General features: G+C 44.8%; 1 protein-coding gene and 1 long non-coding RNA gene across 3 annotated transcripts in view; one reads left to right on the top strand and one right to left on the bottom strand.

The window, feature by feature from the left end:
• The window catches only part of PLCH1 (phospholipase C eta 1), a 944,957-nt gene extending 921,626 nt beyond the window's left edge, over nt 1–23,331 (bottom strand). The window contains exon 1 of one of the 2 annotated variants that reach the window (XM_085634800.1): nt 23,104–23,331. The gene's annotated coding sequence lies outside the window, so the exon portion shown is untranslated. The remainder of the gene's footprint in view (nt 1–23,103) is intronic. The other variant, XM_085634805.1, reaches the window with a different exon arrangement.
• Nucleotides 22,492–24,280, top strand: part of LOC146785589 (uncharacterized) — a 71,319-nt gene continuing 69,530 nt past the window's right edge. The window contains exon 1 of the long non-coding RNA XR_014970688.1: nt 22,492–22,627. This is a non-coding gene — a long non-coding RNA (uncharacterized LOC146785589). The remainder of the gene's footprint in view (nt 22,628–24,280) is intronic.

The raw sequence follows: 24,280 nt of genomic DNA, 5'->3' as shown, positions 1-24,280 counted from the left end.
AGAAACTGGACACTACCCCCACCAGCTTCCTCCATTCCGACACCTGATCAGGGAGGGAGTGGGGGGGGGCCTCTACCATCCAGGTTATACAACCCTTACAATTGCCATTAGCTCCACCTGAAAGGTATTTTGGAGACCCCAAAAAATTCGGCATTTTCCTGGGGCAATGTAAGCTACACTTTATGTGTAAACCCGCGGTCTTTCCAGATGATCAAGCTAAGACCGCGTTCATGATGTCCTATTTAGGAGGAAATGCAGCCAGCTGGACATTTCCATTGATAGAGAGAAATGACCCAGTTTTACAAGACTTCTCAGCCTTCTGCGAGGAGATGCGTAAATTGTTTGACAGGAAGGCACACCAGCTCTCCTTAGATAGAGAACTCATAACCCTGAAGCAGGGCTCACAAGATCTCTTGACATACATCACCACATTCAATCGCCTGGTCGTGGAAACCGATTGGCCAGTAGAAAAGAGAACCTCTCTATATTACCAAGGCCTAAGAGGCGAATTGAAGGATGTTTTAGTCCAAGTGATCCACATGCCAGCGACCTGTGATGAATTAATAGATCTTACGGTCCAACTGGATCACCGGCTACAAGAACAGAAAGGGGATAGACTGGAAGGCAGGTTCCCCCCACCTAGGCCCAAACCATCTCCTAACGGACCTTCATCGTCCGGCGACGGAACAGAACCTATGCAGATCAGTGGCATAAGGGGACCTCTGAGTATAGAAGAGAGGAACCGGCGACGCAATCAGAAGCTCTGTCTGTATTATGGGAAGTCCGGTCATTTCATTAAAGACTGTAGAACCAAGACCAGTGCAACCTACAGGGATCAGAAAGAAATCAGGAACATGCCTGTGGTGGATCGGCTGCCGGAGGCCTCGGGAAACGGCTACGCTCAAACAAGCCAGAGGCCCCTTGTTTGAGACACAAGGCGGAAGAGGTCTTCCTTACGAGAGCTAATACGATACCTCCCCTGGCACCCCATCTGTTCATCTGCGTTACTATGGAACTGCCAGGAAAGGAGCCTGTGGTAGGCCATGCCTTAGTGGATTCTGGAGCGACAGGCAATTTCATAGATCAAATGTACGCCCAAGAAATAGGAATACCCTGTCTTAAAAAGAAAATCCCTTAACCCGTGAAGGCCGTGGACGGGACCGATTTGTCGTCCGGTCCGGTCTGTTTACATACACATCAGATCCTGATGCGGATCGGAGCGGTACACTGTGAAAGAATACAGTTTGATCTTATCGATGCCCCTCACTTCAAATTGATCTTAGGGATGCCGTGGCTTACACTACATGACCCCTACGTACAATGGAAAGATTGAACAGTAACGTTAACCTCCTCCTTTTGTATGGAGCATTGCACGGATGACCCTGTTCAGTCTATTACCTCTCCGGACAATCCAGCAGTCCTACTGGCCAGTGGGTGTAGCACACAAGAGAATATTCCCGTCCCTGAGGTCCCCATTGAATATATCCGTTACCAGGAGGTATTTAGCGAAAAAGAAGCCAGTAAGCTACCCCCTCACAGAGACTACGACTGTGTTATAGACTTGGAACCAGGAGCCAGCATACCTTGCAGCCGGATATATGCGCTTACGGAGGCAGAGACCACTTATCTACATCAATACCTGGAGAAACTGCTAGCAGTGGGGTTCGTTTGTCCATCTACATCTCCTGCTTCTTCTCCCCTGTTTTTCATACCGAAACGTGAGGGAGGATTGAGGGCTTGCATTGACTACAGGGCCCTCAATAGCATAACAAAGAAGAATAGATACCCCCTGCCCTGGATACCGGTGCTCCTAGACCAGTTAAAAGGAGCCAAGGTGTTCTCCAAATTGGACCTCCGAGGCGCCTATCACCTGGTACGAGTAAGGAGCGGAGACGAATGGAAGACGGCGTTTCGTACAAAATTTGGGCTGTACGAATATACGGCGATGCCCTTCGGGCTATGCAACACCCCCGCAGCCCTCCAATTCTTCATGGACGAAGTGCTAAGAGGACTATTGGACGTTTCATGTATTGTATATATTGACGACATTTTGGTGTACTCGAAAACCTTGTACGTACATAAACACAATGTAGCGGAAGTGTTGGAGCGCCTTCAGCGAAATGCCTTGTATGCCAAACTAGAGAAATGCCTGTTCCATACCACCACCGTCGACTTTTTGGGGAATGTCATTGGCCCTGAAGGCCTCTGCATGGATGAGAAGAAGATCCAAGCGATCCTGCAATGGAATTCCCCTTCTAGCGTTAAGGCGTTGCAAAGCTTCCTAGGCTTTGCAAATTTTTATAGGAGGTTTATACGAGAGTTCTCCAGGATCATCCAACCTCTAACTCTACTACTCAGGAAGGGGGCTGTATTTCATTGGACTGAGGCTGCGGAACAAGCGTTTCAGACCCTAAAAACATGTTTCACCACGGCTCCCGTTCTGCGCCATCCGGATGTCAGTCTCCCTTTCGGCATAGAAACAGACGCCTCATACTATGCTATAGGAGGCATCTTGTCCCAGCGACATCCTGAAACAGGACAGCTCCATCCAGTTGCCTATTTTTCAAAGAAACTGTTGTCAAGCAATGCCAACTACAGTATAACAGATAAAGAGTTGTTGGCCATCAAAAGGGCATGTGAGGAGTGGAGGCACCATTTAATGGGAGCTAGGCATAAAGTAGAAATATATACCGATCACCGCAACTTACTCTTTCTAAAAAGTGCAAGAGCCTTGAACCCCCGGCAACTCCGCTGGTCCTTATTTTTTGCGGATTTTGACTTTGTAATTAAATACAGACCTGGTCCACAGAACGGCAAGGCCGATGCCTTATCCCGGATTCCGCCTGTTCACGACAAGCAGTTGTACGTCCCGGATGAGTCCTTGCAATCCCAAGTATTACACTGGATACATGACACCCCCTTAGGGGGCCATGTAGGAAAACAAAAAACCCTCCAAAACCTGTCAAGATATTTCTGGTGGGAAACGTTACGGAAGGACTCTGAGCTGTATGTCAAGGAATGCGCCATCTGTGCTCAAGCCAAAGCTTCTCACCAACGACCCAGTGGGTTGCTAAGACCCATACCTGTACCCCCTGCGCCGTGGCACACGGTATCCATGGATTTTATTGTTGACATGCCCCCCAGTGTAGGGCATAACACTATTCTCGTGGTTATAGACCATCTCACCAAAATGGGGCACTTCATAGCCCTAACAAAACTACCTACAGCAGGCGCATTAGCCACCATCTTCCTTCAACACGTTGTACGTTTGCATGGAACCCCCTCCGTTATTATCACTGACAGAGGGACCCAATTCACCTCCAGGTTTTGGAAGGCCTTATGTCACATCTTAAAAATCGAGGCCAGATTGTCTACAAGCTACCATCCGCAAACGGATGGTAAAACGGAGAGGTTAAATCAGACCCTCGAGCAGTACCTCTGATGTTTCACGCTCCAGCACAGCGAGGAATGGAGAACCCTCTTATGGACAGCAGAATTTGCCTATAATAATGCAGAACATTCCACCTTGAGTACTTCGCCTTTCTTCTGCCTACATGGATATCACCCAAATATGTTACCGTTCGAGAAACCTGGGGTGTCTACCCTTCCTACCATACAAGAACATCACGCCTACTTACATTCAGTACTAGCAGATGCCAGACGACATCTGGACATAGCCCAAGCCAGAGACAAGCAGAATACAGATAGAAGGAGAAATCCAGCACCATCCTATCAAGTAGGGGACAGAGTATGGCTCAGCACGACACATTTGAGACTTAAGGGCAACACAAGGCTACAACCCAAATATGTAGAATCCTATTCCATAGTCAGCTTAGTAAATCCTGTAGCGGTAAAACTACAACTCCCTACTAGATGGCATATACACCCCGTATTTCACGTGTCCCTCTTACGGCCCGTTCATACTGGCACTAGAACGCCCGAGACACCTAAACCAGTGGAGGGGGAGGAAGAGTATGAGGTGCAAGAAATTCTAGACTCCAGGCGTGTGAGGGGTAGGCTGCAATACCTCAGATCGGAAAGGGTATGGCCCGGAAGAGAGATCATGGGAACCTGTAGCCCACTTACATTGTCCAAATCTCCTTAGACGGTTCCACCGGCGCTTCCCTACTAAGCCTGGTGGACCGCCGAGGCGTCGGTCATGGAGAGGGGGTTCTGTCACGGCGAGTTATTAGGCAGCGTGTATGACGGATGAAAGAGGCACTACATCTCCCAGACTGCCTATAGAGCAGTCTGTCCTTGTCCTTCCTCTCTGTTTACCCTTCCCTTGTAACCGTCCCTCTCCTGGGAATCGGGGCTCGTCACCTGGAATATCCGATTAACGGCGATACCATTGAACGCTCTACAGACATCCAGAAGACCGGATTTCTTTCGCGTCCATTGGTCTACTTGATCCGGCTTGAGCCTCTCCAGATGGACAGCGGTGCCTGCGTGCCAAGACACGGCCGCCTTCGTGACCGCCACACTGTCAGCGACCCTCGCTGTACTCTCATCCCGCACTACGCAGTGACCTGCCTAACGCGGCGTAAAGATATCTCGGACCCCGGGTGGCTGCCCGTGCTTCATGGTGCCGCCAGTCAAGGCACTCGGTACGAGACTATCCCCCTGCCTAGAAGAGCCGGTGCAAGGCTCGAATTCCCTTGTTTAATGCGCGAGTAGCGCGTGTCTCTTGTGTTCCCACAGTTCGAATCATTGAGCCGGTGCGAGGCTCGGACATTACTCACCAGCACGAGAAGTGCTTCTCTTTTCATTTTATTGCCAGCCCGGAACGCGGAGCCGTTGAGAGGCTCGGATTCCCTGCGCATGCGCGAAGAGCGCTCACTTACTTTTACTATTCATAGGAGGAGCCACAGGAAGGCTCAGACTCCTAGTAAACCTAGTCCCGTTTTCTGGACAAGCCTTGTTCCTTTTGCAACCCAGCGCGGAGCGCGCAACTCACTACTGTTTTGGCAAACATCAGAATCCTGGATTGTGTCAACAAACACTGCTGCTGCTTCAGGCTCCTTGGTGGTTCCGGATGTGGAAATAAGTAGCAAAGACCCCTTGTTGGTTCCTGATATCAATGGTTATCCATTCAGATTCACGAATGCTTGTGGCAAGTACAGTGAGTAAGTGTATCCCTTTTTATTAATCATTTCATAACACTGTGGATGCAGAGATAGGGTCTTCACTAACTTTCCATGTGTGTGTCTTTCTGCAGGAACACAGGGAGTTTGGGAGTATGATTGTGCCGATTCCCGATTACCATCCACAGTCCATAGCTGCCACTGCCTGGTTATTTTGGTTATCCTTTTTTCCCTTTCCCCCCTTCTGCGGCATCAACTGTGGAGGGCGTATGTACTAATACTCGCAGGTGTGCCGCACAAAGCGGAAAGGGTTCCTCACGTCCATCATCGCTTCTGCTGTACCAAGCTTGAGGTTAGTTCCTACTCTCTGTTGTGACACGCACTGACCAGACGCTGTCATCCCTGCTCGCAGAGAATCCAGCTTCCAGTGTTCTGACTCCCTTCACGGGGTGTTAGAGTTTGAGAACCGGATAGAGATTCCCACCTCGCTCATTCTAAAGGTATGGAGCTGACTAGAACCTAGAGGTACTCATGGCATACTAAACTTAGTATATACCATACTATGAGAAAGCAGCACCTACTTCTTACCTCGTACTACACTTAGGTTAGGTACACTGGGGTAGAACTATTTAGAAGCATCAGACGAGTATTCACTTTTTAGCCTGTGTTATTTATGTATGTATATATGAATATATGTCATAGCTAAACGACAATGCTATTGCAGTATTATTTCTTCTTACTGCTTACGCTGTGCGTATTATATCTTGCTTACTGTCTAATGATTGTAACAGCTCATATCTCTTACACGAGAAACAAGACTGTTCAATAAATCCTTTTTATTGAAACGCCGTATATCTATTTCGGTGTACCTCTGGAGAAACTAAGCATGCACGATTGACTGAGTGAAACTTATCTATTGTTTCCACGATTCTGAGACCCGTTCCGATTCTAAGGGAAACAAAGTTGTCATGTTTATGCAGTTGTCAGAAACTCATCCCTTCTTGTTCATTCAAGAAGTTTCTAGTGACCTCTGAGTTAGCTGGCACACACAAGTAATTGAGTTTAATGTACTCGATAGGAGCATACTGATCTTAGTCCTATCCAAAAACTATAGTGTATATTATTCCAATGCGCAGAGCCTATAAGAGTAATAGGAACTACACTACATGGTGCCCAATGTTTGGTAAGGCACTAATTTAACGCTAGATACTGAAGTAACTCAGTCGTGCTTTTCTAAGAGACCCCTACTCATAAAACTCCATAAGACGTCTGGAGTGGGTAGGGAGAAAATCCGCCATAGCGGAGTAGGACGAAAATCCTATGTATTAGCTGTTTGGTTTATTCAACGTTGAAGGATACAGTGTTCCAAAATATTGTGCACCTTATCTTTGTTTCCTTGAAACTTTTTCTACATTTTTCAAAAAACAATGTCCCAAAACGGGGATAATACAGAGGCTGCGGCTGACCAAGTCGTAGCAGCCTTTAATACTACAGGTTTAAATTAAACCGATGAGGGTGTTATAAACATCCATCCAAATTTAAGGAGAGCCATCAATCTAAAACTTGTAAAACACAGCCTAAACACCAAGAGGTGGTAGAGCAGTTTTTGAGACAGAGGCACATGAATCTTTTCAGACAGAGGTGTTCTATTCATGGATAGTAGTCCCAGAATCAAATCCAGTAACAAAAATGTTTCACTTCTTCAAAGAAGATAACCCACCTGAGGAATATATTCCCTTCGAGGATGTTGAAATTTCACTCACATACCAGGAGCATCAGCTCTGGTTTTAAGGCGCCCTAAAACATTACAATCACATTACCAGGCTCGGTCCACTAGGTAGACCAGAAGCAACATGGCCGATTTTAGCCGGCTACACACCACATCCTGACATTGAAGCAATGTCAGACGATGAATTACTCACTCAACGAGTTGATAAAAATTTACAGACAGTTAGTATAATATGTCATGCGGACTTTAACAGTCCAACCACCAATAACCATTCCAAATCAAACCCCCTCACCAAGGGAATACACTAAAAATGACTCCGCAGACATTACACGCAGTCATGGGTAAAATGCCCACAAAACATGAACAAATTCCATTCTGGATAGCTCAAAAAATTACTCAAATCGAAGCAGTATTTGTTAATACTAGCCCTTATGAGAAACACAGAATCCTAACAATCTGTTTACCAATGGGGATCACACTACATCTGGAAGACTGCACCTCTTGGGGCACATTCTTTGCTGCCATCTATACTAAAACACATGGTGTTCCGTCTATTGCGGTAATACCCGATGTCCTGAAACAAATTCAAAATGAATACGGGGCAGAGCCTGCTCTGAACTTGGGTATGAAATCACTGAAAAACTTTGACAAGGTCTCAACAATAATATTAAAGGGGAGGCAGCATCAGTGGCGATCCGCCAGAAATTAAGGGAATTTGATGTAACGGAACATCAACATGAACTACCCAGAATAATAGAAAAATCCTATGAAGAATTAGGCAGAGACAGTTTAGGTGGGAAACCAGTTAAACCACAGCTGTCGGAGGGTCCTGAAAAGAACTCAATTAAACACAACGCTACATCTTCAAAAAAGAAGTGGGAAAATAAACAACATTCAAAAGAGAAACGTTCTCAATCCCGAAGTAGGTCTCCTAAAAAGGAGCACTCTGACAGGAGGTATAACCTCAGGAATAGGGATAATTTGAAAAAACTTGACAGGTATCAAGATACTAATACACGTTCCTCTCGTACCTTTCAGACATCGTCACAGACATCCGAAAGAAGACGGTCAGATCACATGGGAGAACGCGTAAAGTCCAGAGACGATCAACACGTTCAGAAAAACAAACCAAAACCTCAATTCACCAAGAAAAGGGTAGCAGGTCTGAATATCAGACATGCCGAGAATTCTGAGGACACAACTCAAGAACGGAGAATGGGCTCAGACAATGCTGGACAGTGCATCAGAAGTAACAAATAGCTCACCAGAACCTGAAGGAACTTCTGGAGATAGTGGACTTGAATGGGTATATAACAGTTGAGACCGTAGACACCAGGGTTAGTACTCCACAAAGGTTATATGACATACCACGAAAAATGAAAGCACTCTTTTAGGAAAAACTTTCAAGGGGTTATGACATACTTCTAGCGGAAAAAGACTGGCCACCAAAATCAGTGCCCACATGGCGAAGACATCATTATGCAGGCATTCTCCAACCATGTTCCTATAAATTTAAAATATACTTATGCCAGGAAATGGGCAGTTGCCCAGGCCCCAGCATTATACAAAAATCATGTAGGCTGGGATGGTGACTCACCTCATCATAAAATCCAATTAAAATGTCAACCTACTGCGCAAAGGCAGTACCCAATTAAGCAAGAAGCTAAAAAACAGGTCAGGGAGATCTTAGATCAACTTGAATACCAAGGGGTGATTGAAACATGCACCTCATAAATGAACAATCCTTTGTTTCCCGTTTCCAAACCAGACAACACATATCGTCTAGTTTTGGATTACAGACACCTTAACACTTGTTCTAAAACTTTTGCAGTACAAAATGCACACAGTACAGCACTAATGAATAACATTGTGCGTAAAAAATATAAAACCACATAAGACATTTCAAAGTGTTTCTTTTGTCAAAACATAGCACCTGAAAGTAGGTACTTGACAGCTTTCTCAATGATGGGGACCCAGCATCACTTCTGTCGACTCCCTCAAGGGTTCAAGAACAGCCTGGGGTTATTCTCAGCAAGAGTAACAGAGTTACTACAAATATATGATGACGAGGCATTGTCATATGTCGATGATATCTATCTGACAGATGATGACCTGAATAGGCACTTGAACAGGGTGAACACCATTATACTAGGCTTCGCCTCTGAGGGCTATAAATTCAACTTTAAAAAAATCAAGAATTGCCCATCTCAATGTCCTTTTCCTAGGATATGAACTTTCAAGTGAGGGCAAAAGCCTGGCAGCAAACTTTTCGGAAAAGTGCGCGCTGCTCCAACCTCCAAAAACGATGAAAAACTTACAGTCAATTCTAGGTTCCCTGAATTTTGGAAGAACTTACATTCTAAATTACGCAGAAAGGGTTAAACCTCTCTACAAACTAATCAAACCCTAATTTCAAAATCAAAGATTGGACACAGGAACACACAGATATCCTGCGTTCACTCCAAGCTGACATGTTAGCAACAATCACTTACAAACATGAGTAAATACACGCAATTTAGTGATCCAAATAATTTCGGGTCAATGCGGATTCACCTACTTAACTTTTAATGAAGGTGAGAAAATACCTATTGCATACAAATCCGCTTGTGTGTATGTGAGAGGGAGAGCCCAGAGAGGACGACTACTTCCCCCTTCCCACTACAAAGACCAGAATCCCTCAGAACAGGGGAGACATATTACAGGAGCGAACACCCACAAAATAAAAGCACGGGAAGAAAAGCACCTACTTTTCCTGTTTCCCCGCAGACCAGCACTATTCCTGGAGGTCTCGTGTGGCCACACCGATCGACGGAGAGGAGGGGAGGAGCTGACCCCGGAAGTGAAGTGCCGAGAGAGGTAAAAGCAAGGCCCGCCCAGGAAGGGTCATCGTTGTTGGGAGGAAGCGGAGCCCGGAGAGAGGAATCGAGCGTGGAGTCACAAATCGACCGACAGGAGAGACAGCACGCTGACGGCGACCAGAGCGGAAGCGAGGAAGACGAAGTAGACAACCGCTAGACCGAGGAATGGTGGAGTCCTCCGGAGGATGCTGAGGAGCGGCCGCAACTCCGGAGAGTTGCGGCGGGGCCGGTGAGTACCGCTGTGCAAGGGAACATTGGGGAAGACGTAAATAAGGGTGGCGGGAGGAGGGTGCTTATCGGAGGAAACGGGAGGGGGGAAGGCAGTGGGAGGAGACAAAGACGATTGTGTAGATCCCAGACCTACGGGGATTGGTTTGGTAAACACCCCACCATCTGGACCATAGTCAGCTGTGCCCCGTGGGCGAATTACCCTTTTTGGGAGGTCAATTTACGTTACGTATCGGATTATATATCACTATTTTCCGTTCCACCTCACTATTCCACGTACCCCCTCACTATTCCCGTGTCACCTCACCATTCCCTATTTTGCACAACGGAACTCAGAACCACCGGGTGTTGGTGACGGCAGAGCATAACGACATTGCCACCTAATACAAACTCACAAATGGCCACCATTGTTTTTTTCTTTCCTCTAAGCCTCCGGCCAAGACACCACGACGAACGGAGCTGAGCATCTATCCCGGGCCGCTGGCCATACAGTCGAAGAGCCTGAGACCACCACACCGCCTTCCCACTTAGAGGACCCCAACTGGAAGGAAGAAGCAATCTCTGATACCTTGACCACCCCGTTTGTGCCACCTGACAATAAAACCACTCCTGTTAGACAATACATAAAGCCTCCGCGTCTGTATATCCGACCCAGTCTCCCACAGTGTACAAATGTGAAATGCGATTCACTTCAACAGAAACAATTCTGACAGCAGTTCAAACCGTTGTAGCAAAAGAAAGAGCTCTAGCTCAGGGGAAACGCAATATTGTCGTGACTCCGGTATCAGCCTTAGAGGCAGTTACAAAAGCGAGCATTCCATATGCAAAAGCTTTATCTACAAGATGGATACAATGGGTTAATTCGCTTGCTGCAAAAGTTGTTGAATATGTTTTTGATCCTTATTTAAAAACACAAGCATTCTTGCAATACGAACACAAATGTCCTCTGCCTATTGAGATTCTCCCTCTTGACCAGTATGAATTTTCAATTTATACTGACAGATCGGCACAACCCGCTACGGAAAGTAAGCAAGCTTACACTGCAGCATGCGCAAACGTTAAAGGTCGTATGCGTAATGGTAAATTCCGACCAATAGTCACTAAAACACAATCTCTAGGAGATTGTACAGCTCAGCGAGCTGAACTACAGGCATTCAAATTAGCACTTGAAAATACGGATCGCGAATTCCCCACACTTATAGTGTGCGATTCTTTTTACTGTGTACAATCGTACAATGAATATTTACAGAATTGGCTTCAAAATGGTTTCAAAGATGCAAAAGGTGGCACAGTCAAGCATAAAATGCTTTGGGAACTAGTGGTTCAGTTGCGAAGCGGACTACAAAATACACACGTGATACACATGCTGAGTCATCAACGTGATGGCATTCACGTTGCAGGGGATTCATTGGCTGATGAAGCCACGAAGGGGGCTGGTCAAACAGCTTCCGTAGCTGCAATCACTCATTCAAAAACGAAAATAGACAGTGAGATATTGTTGGCTGTCAATGCTTCCAGCAAAGGCAGTGGTGCAGCGTTACCTAAAACATTTCCAGTCAAATACTCGTATATAATTGATGCGAACAACGTTCTGTTTGCTCGAATCCCTGGAGTGGGTGATAGGGTAATTCCAAACATGGAACGTAGATTAGGACTAATCCTTGCAGCACATGAAGGGATAGCCTCTGCCCATTCAGGTGTTTCCGCCACAGTATCATTATTAAAACAGAGATATTGGTGGCCCGGCATTAGGAAACAGACCAAAAACTATGTTTTGGAATGTGAAATATGCCAAAAGATGAACGTCTCTACAGTGAAACGTCCTGCGCAGACACCCCTGTTAATTTCAGACAAACCATTAGCTTGTGTTTGCCTGGATCACTGCGGTCCCTTGCAAAGGGATTGTAAATATATCATGGTCGCAGTGGATTCGTGCTCAAGGTTCCTATGGATGTGGCCTCAGCACTCGGCTGATGCTCGAACTGTTATAAAAGATTTGCAAGTCTTTATCGGCATATACGCAATAGGCACGCTACACTCTGACCAGGGCCCTGCGTTTAGCTCTCGGGCTTAAAAAGAAGCCATGGCCAGTTTGGGCATAGCATTGCAGTACTCCTCTCCATTCCATCCTGAGGTTAATTTGGTTGTGGAAAGGAAAAACCGGGACATAAAGCAGTCTATAACAGCTAGGGTATAAGGTTCGGGTGATGGGTGGGTCAAACATCTTTATGGGGTCCAACGCTCATTAAACAATTTGCCAAGAAGTTCTCTAGGGGGGGTCACTCCATATGAGGTCCAATTTGGGACAAGAATGTGGGTTCCTGATATCGAATGTAAAGGCACAGTGGTGGAAAATAAACCATTTGATATCAAAGATCGTTTGGCTGTTTTACAGAACTGAAATGAACTAAGATCAAAAAGCAACGTTTTCCTGAAGCCAACCACCACTGGGGAAAATCCTGCCGTCCCAGCAAGGCCTGTCTGGATCCCAAAGCTTGGGGATCTAGTCAGAGAAAAGATCGTGGACAAGAAGCAATTTGGGCCTTCTTACAGACAACCGGTACCTGTCCTAGCAATGCACGGATCAAGAACAGTACTTCAGCCGCCCCTTGCTGGTAAAAAGGAGAAAAGATTTGTGTCCATCGACCTCATCAAACCACACTATGTGGCCAATACTAAACAGTAGGCATGTGGACTCCGACCAAGTAGCAGACACACTCCTCTAGCTACTATCCAAGAGGTTCAAACTGAAAGACTCATCACCATTGAGAATCCAACAGTAAGAAATGAAGGACTAAGCAACAATGCTATGGAACTCATTCCTCTTGAAACCCAAATAACAGTTCATCCAGATACATCGGTCTACACCAACGTAGCAAGTGATCCACTGGTTCCAGCGAATTCAACAAATCCTGATGCAATTCCAACAATTGACAGAACTGCTTCTGACTATTTCATTAACTTTAATACGTTTTCTGAGGATCCCAGCGAGCCTGAAACGACGCCAGCAAAAAGAACCATCAAAGAACAAGCACAAGACTTTTTTCATCACGTGAGAAAGACATCTGGTTTCACCACGGATTGAACTATGGATTATTTCTGGAATATTTTTCTTTCTACTTTGGCTAGCTTTGGTAATAACTCTGAACATGTTGATAGATGGAAGATATATTCATTTGGACACAGGAAAGAAAAATGTGAACTTACTTTTGAAATACACAAATCATCCCATCGTGAAGCAAGAGACTTGACAGCAGTGAACATCACAGCCGTTCCTATACAAGATGGTATAGTTTGGGACAAAACGGATTATGATATATTCGGTCCATCTGAACTTTTGAAGATTCCACACTTAAGATTTCATTAAGTGGCTTTATTACCTCCAGTATCTATTCTGATGATTGGGACTTTGAGACTGTTAATAACATGATGTCTGATCTAGAAAGGTCTGCTGCATTCTCTAACCATGAATACTTAGAGGGTTCAACAGACTATGAACAGCTTTTTTGTTCCAACCACTATGGTCATCATTTCTTGCATACATCTGCAACACCTAGAAATGTATTTATGTATAACCAATGGGAACATTGTCCTACACCACCAAGGGGTAGCTCAAAAACATTTGAAATTAAGTTTCCATATTTTTCAGGATATAATACATCCAATCCAGAAACGTTTTACTTTAAAAACGTAAACAAAACAGGAACGAAAAATATGTTAACCAATACGAAACAGATTTATTCTGCTGTCTTTATTGCCCAACTGTCTAGACAGGGTTTCGACTTTTGGAAAGACACAATTGACACAAAATCTGTGTGGGATACAAAAGATTGGCAAGCGCAGGGGATAGAAGCTTTGTTTAGAGCCTGCATCATACCACAACAGATAATGTTTTTGAATGACACTGTCCAACAAACGTCATGCCTTGGGTTAGCCAAGATCAAAGACATGATCACACCGTCCATACCTGCACCTTCAAGTAATAGCACTACACAGGGGGTGGTCGACGTACATACTATCTTAAAAAACAACAGATCAGATTCCGAATGGAAAAAATGGTTGCTCTGGCCCACAGACACAAACATCTGTCAAGAAAGATTCCTGAACAAGACACAAGGTCTAACGATCAATAGGCCAGACCCACGCTATGTTCAAAGACAGCATCCAGGGGTAGTAACAACACACAGTGTAGGAAAACTATGCCTTGATTGGCTGCCGACATCTACACTAGAGGATGTGAAACAACACTTATCTTTACTTAAGTAAGACGGAAAGCTTTAGGGAATTTTTACTAGGTCCAGGAAAACCGCATCAAAAACTTTTCATATATGGCGGCATCTATGCTGCTTAAATCAAATATGGAAGGTTACCCAAGCAGACGCTGCAGAAAGAATACGAGAAATTGATCGTATTAATTTAGAGAAATCTCTCGCTGTGGTCGACAATAGGTTAACGGCTGTCATCCAGGATATATTCATTGGGCAACATTGTATCCTCAGCTATAGACATTGTGGAACATGATTTGGTCCTGCTGCGTCAAAGCCAGTCTCAATTACGTTCTATTCTGTCATTAAGCTGGACGCTACAAAACTTGCGTGCAGGTTATGTGCCTTGGCGTTTCATCAACACGTCTTCTCTGTTTTCTGATTACAATCTCACTGATAAACAGATCGAACTGGCACAAAGGGGAGCAAAGTACATAGTGCTGAGCATTGAAAAACTGGAAAAATTGCCATTTACGGTAGCAGAAAAACCAGCTACAGAATGGATCATACATGGCAAAATAACTCTGCCTGTTACAACTTTCCATTTTCAGTATTGCCTTAAACACATGCCAGTAGGCAAATATGAAAGGTTGGGTAAAGAATACATCAGGACATCCTGGGATTTACCTTGCACACAGATGTTGGAGTGGGGGGCGTGAAGTGTTTATTAGCGGTACACACTGTGAAAATGCACTGAGCAGTTCACTCATATCGGGATATTAGTCTACACGAAGCTCGTAGCGGTTCCACTGCAAACTTATCCTCCCACCTGCAAGGTTCACCAGCCTCTGTGATTAATCCAACATTTGGACAACTTTCAAATGGGAGTTACCTCATGTTGAATGATCACGACTTCCAAAGGTTGCTGTTCTATAGAATACTTCCAAAGGTTGCTGTTCTATAGAACAGCAACCTTTGGAAGTAATTCCGACGTCAGATAAGTGGTGAAATGAAGGGTTAACTCAGGAAGGAAAACTGGCGGGACATTGTGTTTAAAAGAAGGAGGGGTATGATAGTAATGATTTCTAGCTGTAAGAGAGAAGCGGAAGGCTGACTTTAAATGCCTGCGGCAGGTATGGAAGCATACACGCGATTGATACTTGTTAAAAGCTAGAAGGAAAGTGGGTGATTTATGGTGCTTCGTGGGAATGTAGTAATTTGAGGATTTCCTTTCATTTAAGCAGTTAGATAGGGGAGAGTTGGAGGGCGGGAGCTCATGGCGTAAAAGATGGTGGGCAAGAATGTCGTTGATAACATGTTAAGAATAATGGAGTAGATAAAGAAAGGATTAATAATTATGAGAGTAAGGGCGTTGGTCACATGGAGGTAAAACAGAAGGTTGTTGTACGAATATCAGTAATATAACGTAAAGCAAAAAGAACAACAACATGGATCTGTAGAATGAATGGAGGGGGATTATGTAGATGCATACACTTTAACACAGTGTTTTATGCAGGGAATACTTGAGCAGAACATAATGTGGAGTGGGAATGTTATTAATTTGAAATTTATATGTGATGATGAACAACGCAAAATGTAAAACTATGAAATTAAAGTTCATTATTGTTCTATTGTTTACAGTGACCCCTGACGAAGGGCGATTGCAGCCCGAAATGCATTGGGTTTTCATGAATAAACACTGCCTCTGACGAATTAATGCTCTAGTCGTGTTCATATATAGAGGTCCGGATGGACACATTTTGAGCATTAGAAATTTGGAAAAATGCATATTAGTCCACGTGTGGGCGATTAAAGATCAAACGGATGTGAAAAGTTGCAAATGCGATGGAATAAATGGAAAAAACTGATGAAAGTCAAGGAATGATGAATGCCAACATGGCGTTTACTGAGTTGTGCAATTGGTGTGGGGCGAGATGACGCCCCTCTCTATGATGCTGTTTAATACGGGTGCCACTATGGGCAGGCACCATACCAGTTTGCACGCTATCAAATGAAAAACACAGAGAACAAGTTAAAAAACGATTGATTTAAGGTGTGCATCCCATCCCTACCATATGATGTTGCCAGGTATCCCATACCTAGTAACGGTTACTTCCAGGGTCACTTGCTATATGCAAGTCTTGTTCCCCCAAATAGACACAGTCAGGGAGTCGCCTTTATGGCCTTCACCGAACATCTCTTCTATACGAATTGATACTTTAAGCAGAATAAAAGCCATTCTTTTACAGCAAACCGTGCCTTTGACCTCGGCCAAAGAAACATATGATCTAAAAGTCACAAGGGCTTCGGTTGAGATACAGGCTCTGTTAAGGACAAATTGCCCTACACATTTCACAGAAATGTTGGGACATATCTTAAACATGTCTGATACGAGCGGTATTGTGCATGTATTTAAGACCGTATGTTCGGGACTGTTAACACCTTTTCAAGCAGTCCTCGGAATCATTCCAAACTTCATGCACTCGGTGTTTGGTGGTCTGCCGCTAATTCTAGCAATCATCGCAGGAATCCTATTTTTATTCATACTGCTGCGCTATGGCAAGCCAATCCACCAGCGTCACTCCCAGCACCTTGGAGAATGCTTTCCTGGAGAGGAGGTGTTGTGAGCGCATAGTGCAACTATTGGGTTTACCTCGTCTACGGGAACTAAATACCACATGGTTTCTGTCATTCAGACTAATCTGGCAAGATTGCATCTTACCTGTTCTACGCGGCCTGCTTTGCGGTGAAGAATGCATGCTAGACATCTGTCTAACACTCCCATCAGTCGTGCCAGTGTTGTCCCCAGAGGCTACCGATCCTGATGACGGCATTCATTGAGATCTCACAGATGCAACATGCTACTGCTGAGGTACGAGATGGATCAACAGGCACACAGGTAACATCGGCATCGAACACTGCTACTGACGATGCATCACATCTATGTGCAGTTAGTCTTCTAAACGAGGTAATCGACCTGTCACCGACAACGGTAGACAAATTTTGTCTACAGGATTAGAGGATTCATGTTTTCCCCCGCATCTTCAAATGACTTTTGTTTTGGCTCACAGTGTACCTTGTAATCTATGAATTCGGCCTTCATTTTCTCAAAACAAAAATGATGAAATTTTGAACTTTCCTAAAAAAAAAAAAATGTTAATTAAAAAGATAAAAATCGCACTTTTGTGGATATTGATTTTTTTATGGCTAAAAGCTCTGCTTACAGTAGAACTATTCTTAGAGAACAGACTTCTTTGAGACACTTCCAGGGACGCGTTGTCACCTTTTTTCACATTTATGTAATCATGACATGAAATGGCTCTGAACTTTTTCCTTTCTGTATACCTGGACCATTTCATTTTGTATGTGTATATATTTTTTGTGATCATTCACTTGAGCATTCACTGTAAATATATGCTTAGAATGAAACATTGCTTCAATATGTACAGCGCCTTTGCGTTTCATGTTTAGCAAACCTTTTAACAAAGACTTCTTTTAGTATGCTTTTACAAATGTTTTTAGTGAAACATGCGATACTCAATTTTATGTGTTTAGCATTTAGTAATATCGATCATTCGTCAATGGAGTGGGTGTTGTGTTTCGATTTAGATACCCGTATGTAGGTTTCCCTAAATCACGTCCTTATATAGGCACAATTCGTATTCCCTTTATTTAGGCATAGGAATCCCAGTCCTTATTTAGGCATTAGCCATGCTATCCAAATACAGGCATGGTCACCTACATCCGTTCATCCCACGTCACAACAAGTTCTTAGAAACCAGACCCTTAAGCCGACGGGACTTTCCCCAGCTAGGATTATTGATTTCTCCAAGAAATCATCTATTATGCATGAACTACTATTCCTTAGGGGTTCATCCATGACGTCTTCCTCAGCCCGACTTTACGTCAATGCTAGCATTCCTAAACACCTTCCAGGTATAAATATACCTTCCCTTACCATGGCAAACCACGGCACGACTTGACTGCACGGTTCGCCACGGCAAGTTTGGAAGAGACCATATCCCGGCCTGACGCACTGACCAGACGCTGTCATCCCTGCTCGCAGAGAATCCAGCTTCCAGTGTTCTGACTCCCTTCGTGGGGTGTTAGAGTTTGAGACCCGGAAAGAGATACCCACCTCTTTCATTCCAAAGGTATAGAGCTGACTAGAACCTAGAAGGACTCTTGGCATACTAAACTTAGTATATACCATGCTATAAGAAAGCAGCACCTACTTCTTACCTCATACTACACTTAGGTTAGGTACACTGGGGTAGAACTATTTAGAAGCATCAGACGAGTATTCACTTTTTAGCCTGTGTTATTTATGTATGTATATATGAATACATGTCATATCTAAAAGACAATGCTATTGCAGTATTTCTTCTTACTGCTTACGCTGTGCATATTATATCTTGCTTACTGTCTAATGATTGTAACAGCTCATATCTCTTACACGAGAAACAAGGCTGTTCAATAAATCCTTTTTATTGAAACGCCCGTATATCTATTTCTGTGTACCTCTGGAGAAACTAAGCATGCACGATTGACTGAGTGAAACTGTTATCTATTGTTTCCACGATTCTGAGACGCATTCCGATTCTAAGGGAAACAAAGTTGTCATGTTTATGCGGTTGTCAGAAACTAATCCCTTCTTGTTCATTCGAGACGTATCTAGTGACCTCTGAGTTAGCTGGCACACACAAGTAATTAAGTTTAATGTACTCGATAGGAGCATACGGACCTTAGACCTATGCACAAACTATAGTGTATATTATTCCAATGCACAGAGCAAAATGTTCACTGAGAACTTTCAGAATAAGCGCTTTTTGTCAGGTAAAACCTCCATATTAAATATTAAATCACTCCGATGTAGACCCCACAAAGCAGAGTGCATTGTATTTAAATGAACAACATGTAGAAACTCAATGTTAACATGGCCTTACAGTGACAAGCACCCAAAAGCTATTTTCACTGAGGCAGGCCTAGCTGTCCAATGTAGAAAACCAGAGTACAGATTAAGATACTGTGAGAAACTGGCCTGGTATATGATGTTCACTAATGTAAGTGGGCACCTTGCACCAGTCCAGACAACCCTTAAGGTGATGTAAGAGGTCTCAGACAACCTTAGAAAGCTCTCTAAGTGGTAGCTGTGGAGAGCAGCCTTCCGGCTTAGTCCAGAAGGAGTGTAAAGCAGTTTGTTTTACCAGAATGCAATCTTATAGTATAGATTAAGTGAAAACTAACCACACCAAGTATTTATAAAATATATATTCATTATATAATCTCTAGTATGCTCCAATAGCTCCTTCACGGAGATAAACACAATGCACACAATATTTTAGCAAAGAAACACAGTAAATAGAATGAAATACACAGTGGCCCCAGGGGGGGCCAAACCATATACTAAGAAAGTGGGATAAGAACCATGATTCTAGTCAAGATAGTGTCGAGAGAACGAAGAAATGCTGGGACCCCAAAGAACCAACCAAGGTGAGTACATTGGGACCAACGGAGAGCGTGTGCCGTGTGGAAACACGACCGCTTGCTCCATACAACTCCACGTGCAAGTCGCGGTTGGATTTTTAAAGATTAAGGACCCTTCCCAGTGGACCCTGAAGAAACCCTGTGGAAGACAGGAGGTTGGAGAGCCACCCCACCCATTGATACCCTAGTACCCACATTACCTACACCAGGGAAGCACGCACACGTTTTACATAACCCTGCTACATATATAGCTCTCTTTCATACACATCAAAACCTGCACACACAAAGAATCAGACCAGAATACATAAACTTTCAACAGTAAAGTGCAAGTAAAATTTGAAGGAAAAAAAACACACACTTCCCCCACTGGAATACAGAGGAAAGCAATCCAACCCTTAAAAGAGAAATTAACAATTCCTTAGCACAGTTTAAAGATTGTATCTATCAGCAGGCACAAAGGAGGAGAAATCCCTCTCATTTGGGTCCAATCAGATTTTTAAACACTGGTCCTAGAACCTGTGAGAAAAGCAATCTTCCATCATGTCATTTAAGTGCTTTCCATGTTTACCTTACAGTGCCTCGTGCAGTCAATTTAAAAATGCTGCGCTAAACCAACTAACGCTTTCCAGGCATACACTATCCATGTCCTAGATAATGAGGCGCTCCTCTGGTAAGATGAAAACTCTGCAATGCGCCATCTTTCCCACTATTTTACAGGAAACACAGGGGCGTAACACAGGCCCCCGGAGCCCCCGCGGTGCGGGGGCAGCCGAGCTGCAGGGGGCCTCTCACCACAGTACTCAGGACTGAGAGCTCCTGATTAAATCCAGAGCGGGGGCCCCTCCCTGTACTTTGCAGGGGAGCCCCGTCAACTTTCGTTACGCCACTGAGGAGACAGCCCTCTTCGTAAAACAGAAAAACACAATACCTTGTCACTATTGGGAACGCCATCTATGAGCGACTGTATGACAACCATACCGTCCTCACACTTTTTTTATGTGGTGTAACTTCTTCATGTAAATGAAGACAGCCCGGAAACGGGCCTTTTGTGCTTAAAGGTTAGCTTCCTTTACATGTAATTGCAGGCCTATTTGCACCCCCCTGGGAACCCATCCATGCCCCCCCCCCAGGGGGGCACCCCACAGTTTAAAGACCTCAGTGTAGTGGCTGGCACAAAGGGTGCTACAGCCCCCTATTGACATTTAAATTGTAGGCCCTGGGCACACTTTGTACCAAGTACCAGGGACTTCTAGGTAAATTAAATGAGCCAATAAGGTGTATACCAATTTCATCATGCTTAAAAGAGGGGCAAACAAAGCAAACACAAGGAGATGATGGACGGAGTGCTGAAACTTTTCAGACACTCACCCCCAGTCACAGATCTGGGTTGAATCCACCATCATTCTTTAGCTCACCATGCCATCCCAGTTCAGACACAGCTATATGCAAATCAGTCTTGACCCTGTGCCTCATGGGAACAATCCAACCCGAACTGCCAAGCCATGTCTTCCCTGGACCAGAAACAAGCATCCTTGAACCAGTTTCAGGCTAATAGCCCTCATCAGCCAGGCTAGCTTGAATCCAGTGGCAAAGTGAGCAAGGGACCCATGTCTGGGCATACCCTGCCAACTTAGGGCAAACAAAGCAAACACAAGGGGCTCAAGCACTTCACCACTGATTAGCAGGGGTGAAGTACACAGGGTTCTAGAGCCATCAACAATGCGGTTCAGGAAGAAGACCCAGAAAGGGACATTTCAAACACTTTGTCAACAGACACGAGTGTAAAGCTTGATTTAGTGGACCATGGTAGAAGTCTTCAAATGTGCTCAGATTCACGCGGTGCACTTCTCTGTGTGCATTTCCTTGTATTATACCACGCGTTAGTGTGTACAGTGACAACAAAAAGTCCCATCACCGAAGCAAGAGAAACAAGTCTACAGTGACAGCAAGCTGGGAGGTGAATAAACAGTGTGACACATACAAAGATGGCATGGAATTGATCTACAGTCGCTGGCTCTGCAAAACACTACAGTGGCAGGAACCGGTGGTGAACAGCAGTTAGGAAAGTCCACAGCAGAGGATACTGTATCCGAAAAAAGGGGTTCCCTTGTTAAAAGGTGTATGCATAGTTTGTTACCGGTCATTATCTGATGAGGAGTGGGCACGGCCAATTGCAGTTTGTGACCAAACACCTTTGGAAACTGTGTGGATGAGAATAAGAGAATACCATAGGATAACGTGTACTTAAATATTGTGAGAAATGAAAGAACTAACTCCTGAAAAAACACTACAAGGGCCTTGATAGGACCAACAAATGGATGACAGATGCATTTCCCTGCCAAACACTAATAAAAGAAAGAGCGAGCCAAGTAATTGGATTCCTAGTCAAACCCCAAAAGTAAACATTAATACTGTGTGTTTAGCAATCAAAGTAGTTATTTCTTTCCCATGAGAGTTCACTAAAGAAACCCGAAGAGGACACAATATTTGTCGTTCACCCAGCTGAAAATGCATTGTTTTGAAACAGTAACACCAGGCAGGCGTAGGACAGATAAAAAAAATATATAAAATAAATAAATATATATATATATATATATATATATATAGGTGCGGTTTAATCCAGTCAACTCATACAGAGAAAATCAAAAGCCTGTGCACCTTGGCAGAGACGATGGAGTCCAAAGCATGGGGCATGTGTGTATAGGTTGCACGAAACAAGCGCCTTGAGAAGTTGGGAAATGTGTGTTCGGCAGCTGTTGATGCTACTACCCACTGCAAACAACTCCGGAGGGCCCGGGGGAGGGCTGCTGTCTGGCTGTGAGGAGAGAGGTCACATGACGAGAGCCAGAGACACAAAGGGCCGTCCGAGACTCCACGGAGGGGGGAGAGGGGTGGGGAAGGTGCAGGCAGAGGGCACGCTTCTCTGCCGCTTGCTTCGGAGTTATGAACACCGCAGCACGTGACCAGCTCCATATTTGAATATATCTTCAGCAGCAGACAGGTGTCTCTGTGGGAATTCACCTGCAGAAATAAAACGTAGGGGAACGCTTAGCCACGCGAGCTGGCAATAAAACGGCTCAGAACTTTGTGCGTTTGTTAATTGACTTCCATTGCACTGAGGGGCATTTTGGGAGGCAAAAGCGAAACGTTGTAAGTGTTCACCAAATGTGGAAATTTCGCGTTTAAGTAAGAAGACTGCATTTATAAACATGGAGGGGGGTTCTTAGCAAACTCAAAGATGCGTACTCGCCTCCATCCGAAACAATACACGAGCCAAAGAGAAACTAAAACAGTGACCACCCACTTCACTGAAGGGCGAGTAACTTAGAGGGGAAACTGCGCTCTTTTATTAAGAAGTCCCCACAACATGTTCTGTCTAACACAGCACAAAGCCGGTCTCTCTTAAGCAGGGTGCGCAGCCCAGTCTATCACCCCTCACTGACAGCGTCCACCCCACCGTGTCCGTCAAGCACCAGACCCGGTGACCACCCCCACCCCCGAACCGTCCTTACCTTCAGCCTTCATCGGATGACCCGCCTCCGATGTGTTGGCAACACAAAACTCCAAGCCGGCGAGCGAGTGTTTACAGGTGGCTGCAGAATGCGCGGAGCCGGAGCATAACGTGGACACAATAATCTACCGCCACAACCTGTCTCCACATTCAAACACCGAGCAGCGGGCGGCGCGCAAATCCCGGCACTGGACTCCCGGGAACGGAGCCAGGACGACACAGCTGGCTGACCGGGGCCTGCCGCAGGCCTCCCCGCCCCCCCTGCCCTCCCCAAACCAAGAGTGCCCCCCGCAACGCTGTTCAAGGGCAGCTCCACGGGCATTTGGCAAATCCTAACACCCTGTGAAGCTAGTGCAAGGTTTATAGCTATTTGGCAAGTTTCTTTTTATTTTCTTGCCAACAATGTGTCGCTGAAACAAGCTCTTGTAAATTGAGGTGGGTTTGGTGGGCAAATCCTTTTTTTGCAAAGTAACACGTGTAGTAAACCCTGCGTGTAGCCCTTCGCGTTACATGTGTAACAGACTGGACTATTTTGAGGGAACGCTTACAAGGAGATGTTATCTTCCTTTGCATTCTGTTTAATTATGACAATTCTTTCAGTAGGACTGTATGCGCCGTCAGAGTGCTAAGGGAAATGTGTTTTTGTTGGGGGAGGTGCTGAATGGCGCGGGTGGTCTGCAGAATCGTTGTTTTTGGGGAACGCGATAAAGTTGCCTCAGCTGTCAGGTATTAAATGGGATGAAAACACTGTGTGTGGGGGGGGGGGGGGCTCTCAGAGGGGCGTGGCCGATGTAATTAAAGGCGTAGCTTAAAACAATGTAAACTGAAAATCTGTGTTCAGCATAATGTGCCACTGGACCGGAATTTTGCCAGGACAAGCCAGGACTATTGGCTTTGTCAATGGTTGTTAGTTGCATAAGACGAATAAGCAACAACTATGGCTTTGTTGTATAGAATATTGAAACGGCTTCAGTTCTGAAATTATGAGCCCGAAACAACTAAAACGAGTCTTTTTGAAGTTACATCTAAGGCAGGCACTGCTGAAGAATTAAGATTTATTTTTGTCGGTGACGGCGAAGCGAAAATGGAGATCCCGATAGCGACTCGTCTGGGCACCCACTTTTTAGACACCGGCAGGACCCGGCCCACTTAAATTCCTGCCCTATGGCACTTAAATA

This window comes from Triturus cristatus, chromosome 11, assembly GCF_964204655.1.
Source record: "Triturus cristatus chromosome 11, aTriCri1.1, whole genome shotgun sequence".
In the NCBI taxonomy this organism is placed as follows: domain Eukaryota; kingdom Metazoa; phylum Chordata; class Amphibia; order Caudata; family Salamandridae; genus Triturus; species Triturus cristatus.
This window is presented reverse-complemented; position numbering and strand designations above follow the sequence as displayed.